Below are 8,973 nucleotides of genomic sequence, written 5' to 3'. Positions count from 1 at the left end.
TTGGTTGATATTGCAACGCTTTACTGGTCTTTGCTGATCTTTGCTTGTCATGACTTCATAAAAAGAAAAGAGCCAAAGAACTTTTCATGGTGTTCTGGCAGCTTCTTGTGCCAATTCGGCAAAGCATCGAGGTTCCTTCTGGATTGATCCACTGCTACCGATTTGTGTTTGGTGCTTACAATTGGACTGGACTACTGCTCCTGATTCGTGTTTGGAATTGCCCCAAAGAACTATTTCTAAACAAATCCACATATCTGTTTCCTATTAACCTTTCTTCTTCCCTACCTTCGGTGAGTGAGTTAGAAGGGAGATTGAAGTGTTTAAGAACCCTTATTAAAGTAGGTTTTGAAAAATTAAGCCTACAGTTTGACTTTTTACTTTAATGAGGTTGAATTGTCTTTCAAGCCTGAGTTGTTCTTCCTAAACAGCAGACCAGTCTCACTGCTGCACTGAGTACTTGTAGAAGTTGCTGGCACAGAGAAATTAAAAAAAAAAAAAGTAGCTTGTTCAGAAAGAATATTTGAGCTTCAGAAATAAATTGAATTGATAATTTAAATGGAGGAATGCAAATTTTAGCATATAATTTTCTTGCCTTAGGTGGTAAATGAATAAGCCAAATTCTTCTCATATCCCAGAACCCACTTTTTAGTAATGAAGCCACTCATGCCTTTATTATTTCATCCCTCTAATTAATACTGACAATGTCTGAGAAGAGCCTAAGATAAGAGCCTAAGATTTATCTGGATTCCCACAGAATCATTTTTATGCAGCTACAGGCCCAGCATGGTCATACCTCATCTTTGAAAAAAAGGAAAAAAAAAAGAGCTAAGGATTCTCATGTTGTCTGATTATACAAGCATCATATAAGACAATGACTACTTCTTCTCTCATACATTAGCCTGACTTTATAGTCAAACTTTTTAATACTTTGTTGTTTTTCATTGACTGAGTGGACTTATATGTCAAGTCTTCCTTTGATATTAAAGAGTTACAGACCCAGAGAGATAATCTGCTTCACCAATAGTTAAAGTGCTATAAGAAATTTTCCCAATCCTTACTCCAGAATATTTTGGTTGACTGTTTCTTCTTGTATGAGAGATAACTCCTCTTAAAAAAATAGTGCAATTTTTAATATTTTACTGGAAAACTATAATGACTTCAATTTTTATTGCATACTATTCTCTTGGCATAAAAATTATCCTTATAAAATATTTTACATGAAGCATTGTTTAAAATGTTGTACCTAAATGTTAGGTGAAAAAGTAGTCTTAACTACTAAATGGTGATATTAGCTAGAAATTAGTGAATGATTTGACCTTTTCTTTTTGTTTTTCATGAGGGTGATCCTTCCTAGCAAAAGCATAGAGTATAGACTCTATGACATAACTTATTTATCAATATTAAATATACAGGATATATTATTTATCCTAAGACTCATTTGCAAAAATATCACTAAACAAATAATATTACCTGGTGCAAATGTCTCTGCAGTCAATTTAGAAAAGAAATACACAAATGTTATTATAAAGCTAGTAAATGCCCCAGTATTTCCTCTCTGAATATGAAGTTACAGTGTATTTGTGGAACACATGTGTTTCATACCTTTACCACACATGCTTTGATCATCGGTAATATATAATTATTTTAAGTTCTTAAACAGATTCATTAAAAGTTATCACATGACCATGTCCACCTGACACTCTTACTCTACATTATGCTTTTGATGTAATTTTTATTTATGAATTTCTGTTTTGGGGTACATTATTAGTTACATCTGTAGGCTGTTGAGGCTTGTGACAGTATGAGTATAAGATACAATAACAAAGGAAAATATATAGGTAACACAATTTTAAGGCAGTCTTTTGTATATTTTAAGACACCTATTTTATCATCTTTAATGTAGATGTAATATAATGATAACATTTTTTAAAATAATGATGAAAAACTGACAAAATGAGCTACAAATAATGTCATGTCTTAGAAACTGAGTACCAGGCTGTAAAATATTGGGAATCTGGGACTAGAGACAAGGCAAAGCTTTTTGCTCATGCTCTTAACAGAGAAATAAAGAGTCCCAAACATCCTTAGCTCTGATTCTGCTCAGCAAGTATAATTGCACATTCTCTGCTTCCTGCTCATGCTTATAAAACCTCATCTAAGATTCATAGCTTGGTCCTGCTGGAGTTCTGGCAGAAGAGACTGCCATCCTTTCCCTTGAAAGGTTGCAACCCCAAAAGTTTCCTTGAAAGTCTGTACCTACTTCAGAAGCTTTCTTGTGGAGCATCCTACCTTTAAAGACAAATGACACTGCACTTGTGATTTGCTGAATTATACATGCTGTTAATCTGAGACACTAGCACCCAAGTCATCCATGTTATTCCTTTTGACACAAAATTTCTTACTTCCTGTACCTATTTTGTGTGTGTGTGATTAGAAAGTAAGCAATCATAAGTCATTTCAATAGCTCCTTAGCTTCTCTTGTGTTGTTTCTTCAGGTCTCTATTGCCACTTCATATAAAAATATCTGCTGCTTGAACCTTTCAAATAGAAAGATTAAATCTTAATGACCCTAATCCCTAGTTAAATTTCAGATGCTCCAGCAGCACCTCTAGAGCTAAGGGCACTACAAAGGAATGGTTTGCCTATGTGCATCACATAATGGTTTTACAAATAACTTATTTACATTGCATTAACTCTTTTGATGTTCCTGGGAATGAAAAGTTTAAAATATCACCACATTTAAAACTGAGGACTACTGTTCCTAATTTTGCTTCCATATTTACTAGCAGCATCCATTATAGAATACTGAGATAAAAACCTAAACAGAAGCTAGCCTTTCACAGTGCCAAGTGAAAGAGTAAAACACCCTAAACACCCAGAGAGACACAATACCCATAGATAGAGCCTTCTCTCCAGGGAAATGTTCACCCTCTAATGTGGTGTACTGATATTTTTATGAAGTATTGATATTTATAAGGTTATCTAGCCTTATAGTTCAAAAGAAGAGGTAAGTTTGACATAAACCATGCTTGGGTCTGGTAGTGCTGTGGGCTCTTTTGTTTAGCTTCACAGGCAGAATGTGAATGAATGAACAATCATTCTTTGTCAATCATGTTTTATACCATGGACTTTGATGATAGATAAAAGCCTGGTAGCGTTAAATCCTGAACAGCGAAAAGAAATATCTGCAGTTGTGATGGTTAATATTGATGGTCAACTTGACAAGATCTAGAATCTTCTTAGAGAAAAGCCTCCAGGAACACCTATGAGGCATTATCTAAATTAGGTTAGCTTTGGGTATCTCTGTCGGTGATTATCAAGATTAGATTAATTGAGGTAGGAAGACCCACTTTAACTGTGGGCAGCACCATATCATGGGGGTGAAGTACTATTTTTGTTCTCTCTCTACCCCTCTCTAACAATATTAACCAAAAATCAGAGGCTATTATTTTGAGAGTAGGAGCACATGAAAGGGGTTTAAGGCATGGTACTTGAGAGTGGTAAGGGGGACAAAAAAAAAAAAAAAGGAAAGAGAAAGTGATATAATTCTTTTTTGCGTTTGTTTGTTTGTTTGTCTTTTCTTTATGGAAGGAGTTTGCAAGGGCAGAGGGAGATGGGAAGATGACTGGGATTAGGGTACATGATGTGAAATTCACAAAGAATCAATAAAAAATAAGATATACAAATATTATATCTGTATATGTCACATATCATTCACATATATATATGTGTGTATATGTATACACACACATCATATCATATATATGTTGAGAGCTTTTGGTGCTATTTCTAGAAGTTTGGCATTTGTCACTGGGCTCAGACAAGAAAGGAGGCTTAGATAAGAATAACAATGACTATAGGGTTTTGTCTACTGTTTTGCATAATTATTTTCTTATGTGATCTTTTTGCTTACTACTCTGCTTAATTACTTTACTGTGTGATGTCCTTGTTTACTACTTCACTTGATTACTTTGATATAAGAAGTGACGATGTGTTTTGGATGTACCTATTATGATATAAAAGCAGGCTGGAGAGAAATAAAGATGCTTCAGTCTCATTTCTGACTGGAGTCATGCTAAAATTTTGTCACTTTTTCTTTTTCAGTCCTTATTCCCTCGCTTCAGACCCTGTTGACTGACTGAACTGGCTTGGTCATATATATATACATATATGGAGCAAGCAAGCTGAGCTTTAGTATTAACATCTATCACTCTCTACCTTCTGACTATGGAATCAATGTGAGCATCTGCCTGCTCAAGCTCCTGCTACCACGCCTTCCTCACATTGATGGACTATACCTTGGAACTGTGAGCAAAAATAAATCCTTCCTTACATTGCTTTTGTCAGAATATTTTATCCTAACAAAAGGAAAAATCTCATGAGCATAATATCTAAAGAGTATTCAACCATTCAGCATAAAAGTTTAGCTTCTCTCATAATATCATCAATATTTCATTGTATACTGTGCTTATTATAAAGTACTGGTTTATATGATAGAACAGCTTCATCCAGCTATTTGAACTTTGACCCACGACACATTTAAATTGCAGTTTCTTCATGAAGGTTGAGAATCTTTTCCCTATCACTCTCATATGATCATGAAGTTCAATTTGACCAAAAAATATATGCTTATATCAAGTTTCTGAAATGACTCTGCCTTCATTTCCACCTCACTAAGACACTGTAGAGAAGCAGTTTAGCTTTCCTCTCAGTCTTCTCTCTATTGTCCTCCCTTGGTTTCTGTTTTCCTCTAGGGATTGATCACTTCCCTATCTGGACCATCTCAACCTTTGCTTATGGAAGTTTTACAGTTCAAGAACACTTAGCAATGGATCTCTATGAGTACTTTTAATCTTACAAAGCAGGCAATCTACTTATTATCATCCTGGAAATGAACCTGCCTATGTTATCAATCTGACAACACTGTTCACCAATCTGCACACCTGTGACTTTTCTTCTATCATGGTAAGACTGCTGGATAAACTTCTACCAGGAAGAGATATTCTGAAATGATAGATGAGGTGAAGTAAGATCTCAGGGAGGTAGGGTTTATATTTAAAATATTTGATAACCAAAAAAAAAAAAAAGCCATGGCAATGAAACACCTTCAAACTGACCATGAAGTAGACTCAAAAGAACACCGACATTTACCAAATATCCTTCTGAAGCCCTGGCTTTCTTAGAATAACATCACGGACATGCTAATCACTTGAGGCCAGAATCACAGCAGGGACAGTGGACAGATACAGTACTGGACATCAATCCTCTTGCACTATTGAAATTATCTCTCTATCAGATACTAGTGGTTCATCTAGCTACCATTACCCCAATCATCTTCCTGCCTATGAAACAATGAATAATGTAATCTATGGAAAAAATAAGATTGGTTTATTAAGCCCTGCCCTATTTATTCATTCAACCTACAAAACTTAATTCCAAGGGTAATCTAAGCACTAAATTTATTTTAGAAACTTAATGAATAAATGAAATGAGTAGATGGATGAGTAAGCATATGATTGAAGCTATTTTGGTTATAAATTCCCATTTGTATTAGTCACTGTTTTGTTGCTGATAGTCTTGACCAAAAGCAGCTTCAGAAAGGAAGGGTTTACTTTGGTGTAAGGTTCCAGCAGGATAAAGTTCATTAATACAGTGAAGAGATGCATGATGGCAGAAGCCAGAAGCTGGTGATAACATTTTCATTCCACCAAAGGAACCCAGAAGGGGAGACAAGACAGCAAGTCTGGGGGAGGTCTATAAATCTCTAAAACTCTCCTTCAGTAATGCACTTTCACCAGCAAAGCTTTACCTCCTAAAGACTCCATAACCATCCCAAGCAGTGTCACTAACTGGAAACAAAGTGCTGAAATACATGAGCATATGGGGGAACTTTTCCCATTCGGATTACACCTTTGTAACAGAAATGTGAACTATTCTCAAAATAAAATGCTCTAGCTCAGAGCACAGGAGGGTACAAAGACATCCCAAGTTGAGAATAAAATGACAGAGAAGTGATGTTTGTATCTAAGATGTTTTTGAGAGGACTGAGTCACAGTCACAGAAGCTGACACTTCTGGGAGGAGGAGAAAGAAAAGGAAACAATACACTATTATTTCATAAAGCTGACAATATGTAAACTTGCTTATGCCACAAATATTTTCATCTTTTCAAACTGATAGTGATTAGAAACATGAATATGTGCTCTAGTGCACCTCTGTCCTGTAAAGGTTTGTATTACATGTGTCCTATATCTCCTGTTTGCTGTTTGTTTGTTTGTTTGTTTGTTTGTTTGTTTGTTTGAGTTTTGAGACAGAAACCCACTGCATAGATCTAACTCTAGCTGTCCTGGAACTGCTATATAGTCCAGGCTGGCCACACACTCACAGAGAACCATCTGTGTTCACTTCCCACATGCTAGATTTAAAGGTGTGTGCCACCACCCCCAGTTCCATTTCATGTCTGAATACTGATTTTGCAGCCTCTTGTACAGCATCCATTACAGACTGCTTGCTTAGCTCAATAAACTTGCTATATTTGGCCTGTGTCTGGAGCTACAAAACTGATAAAATACAAAGTTAAGTCACAAATCTATGATGCACCGTTTCCTTATTTGCAGAGCATAGGCTAAAAATGGAAGTATTTTACCACAATTAGGGAAGCAATTGTCATTCTGAAACTTCTTGTGGGTCATGAGCTTTTCAGTTCAGGTATCATCATGTTTGGGTTTGTATCAGAATGCCCCAAAGACTTGTGTATTAAAACTTTGGTTGCCAAGTGACAGGCTTTAGGAGTTGACTGGGTCATGTGAGTATGACTCCATCCAATAATTTAATTGCATTGCTGGAAGGTCATAGTGAAGCACCATGATGTTCAGCTTTACCATGGGTAGAGAGACATTGACAATGTCAATAAACTCTGACATTGTGAGACACACCTTTCCTCTCTCTAAGCTATTTTTCTCAAGTATTTGTCACAGAAAAAAAGATTGTCTAAAACATGACTGGATTCATGCTTGTGTAACATGTAATAAAGTCTAAATAAGCATTCTAAGTAAAAGACTGAATAGATATGTGTGCTCCAGGTAATGTGGCATATACCCAAGGAATATCGTGTAAGCAGTGGATATCAAGGCACAGGAAAGTCATGTAGGTAGTGGATAGTCAGAAACTATTTGAAATAAAGAAAAATTTAGAGCACAGCTTAATGAGGAAATGTTTAAACAATTGAGAGAATAGTTATATCTAAACGTCTAGAGGAAGCACTTTCAAAAGCAGTTTCTTACCAACTACAAAAACCATAAAAATAGGGAAGCTTCATATTGATGTTCCTCCTATGGGGCTTCAGACCGCTCAGCTCCTTGGGTACTTTCTCTAGCTTCTTCATTGGGGACCTTGTGCTCTGTCCAATGGGTGGTTGTGAGCATCCATTTCTGTATTTGACAGGCACTGGCAAAGGCCCTCAGGAGACAGCTATATCTGGCTCCTGTCAGCAGGTTCTTGTTGGCATCTGCCATAGTGTCTGGGTCTGGTGGTTGTTTGTGGGATGGATCCCCAAGTGGGGCAGTCTCTGTATGGTCGTCCCTTCAGACTCTGCTCTGTCTCTGTAACTCCTTCTATGGGGTTTTGTTCCCTCTTCTAAGAAGGATTCTGAACTTCTGGGCTAATATCCACTTATCAGTGAGTACATATCACGTGTGTTCTTTTGTGATTGGGTTACCCCACTCAAGAAGATGTCCTCCAGATCCATCCATTTGTCTAAGAATTCCATAAACTAATTGTTTTTAATAGCTGAGTAGTACTCCATTGTGTAAATGTACCACATTTTCTGTATCCATTCATCTGTTGAGGGACATCTGGCTATTATAAAAAGGCTGCTATGAACATAGTGGAGCATGTGCCTTTATTACATGTTGGAGCATCTTCTGGGTATATGCCCAGAGTGGTATTGCTTGATTTCTGGTAGAACTATGTCCAATTTTCTGAGAAACCGCCAAACTGATTTCCAGATTGGCTGTACCAGCTTGCGGTACTACCAGCAATGGAGGAATGTTCCTCTTTCTCCACATTTTCACCAGCATCTGCTGTCACCTGAATTTTTGATCTTAGAGCTCCTTAGAAGTAAACCACCAATCAAAGAAAACACATGGTGGGACATGTGGCTCTAGCTATAATATGTAGCTAAGAATGGCCTAGTCAGTCATCAATGGGAGGAGAGGCCCTAGGTCCTGTGAAGGTTCTAGTCCCCAGTATAAGGGAATGTCAGAACTGGGAATGGAAGTGTGTGGGTTAGGGAGCAGGGGAAGGGGGAAGAGGATAGGGGCTTTTTGGATGGGAAACTAGGAAAGGGGATAACATTTGAAATGTAAATAAAGAAAATATCTAATAAAAAATAGGGAAGCTATCTTATTAGATCATTTCACCTGCAGGACATACAACACAGATTATACATTTTATCAATATATATTAAACGATGAGTTTCTGCGTGAATAGATAAAAAGGCATATTTAGGGTAAAATACCAACAGATTTGTATCAAAGGAGAAATGTTCAAAACCTGAGTAACCTGCATTTTTAGATAATGGGTTCTGTAATGTGTATGTTATTTTTGTTTGCCTGAATGTATGTTTCTCTATTGAGAAAAGGTTTCTCTGTGTAGTTCTGATTGTCCTGGAATTCACTCTATAGATCAGGCTGGCCTCAAACTCAGAGATCTTCCTGCCTCTGCCTACTGAGTGCTGGGATTAAAGGCATCGACCACCATCACCTGTCTCATAATATGTAAGTTATTGAAATGAAATCTAAGTAACTATCAGATGGGTTTATTGGGTGGGTTGTTTTTATGTTGTTGTTTCTTAATTGATTATTTCATTTATTTACATTTCAAATGTTATCCCCCTTTTCTGGTTCCCCACCCCCACCCCAGCAAGTCCCTTACCCCTTCCCCAATACTCCCTGCTTCTATGAGGATGCTCCCT

This window comes from Mus caroli, unplaced genomic scaffold (genome assembly GCF_978045245.1).
Source record: "Mus caroli unplaced genomic scaffold, Mus_caroli_1 scaffold_14, whole genome shotgun sequence".
In the NCBI taxonomy this organism is placed as follows: Eukaryota; Metazoa; Chordata; class Mammalia; order Rodentia; family Muridae; genus Mus; species Mus caroli.
Note: the sequence above shows the minus strand (reverse complement) of the source record.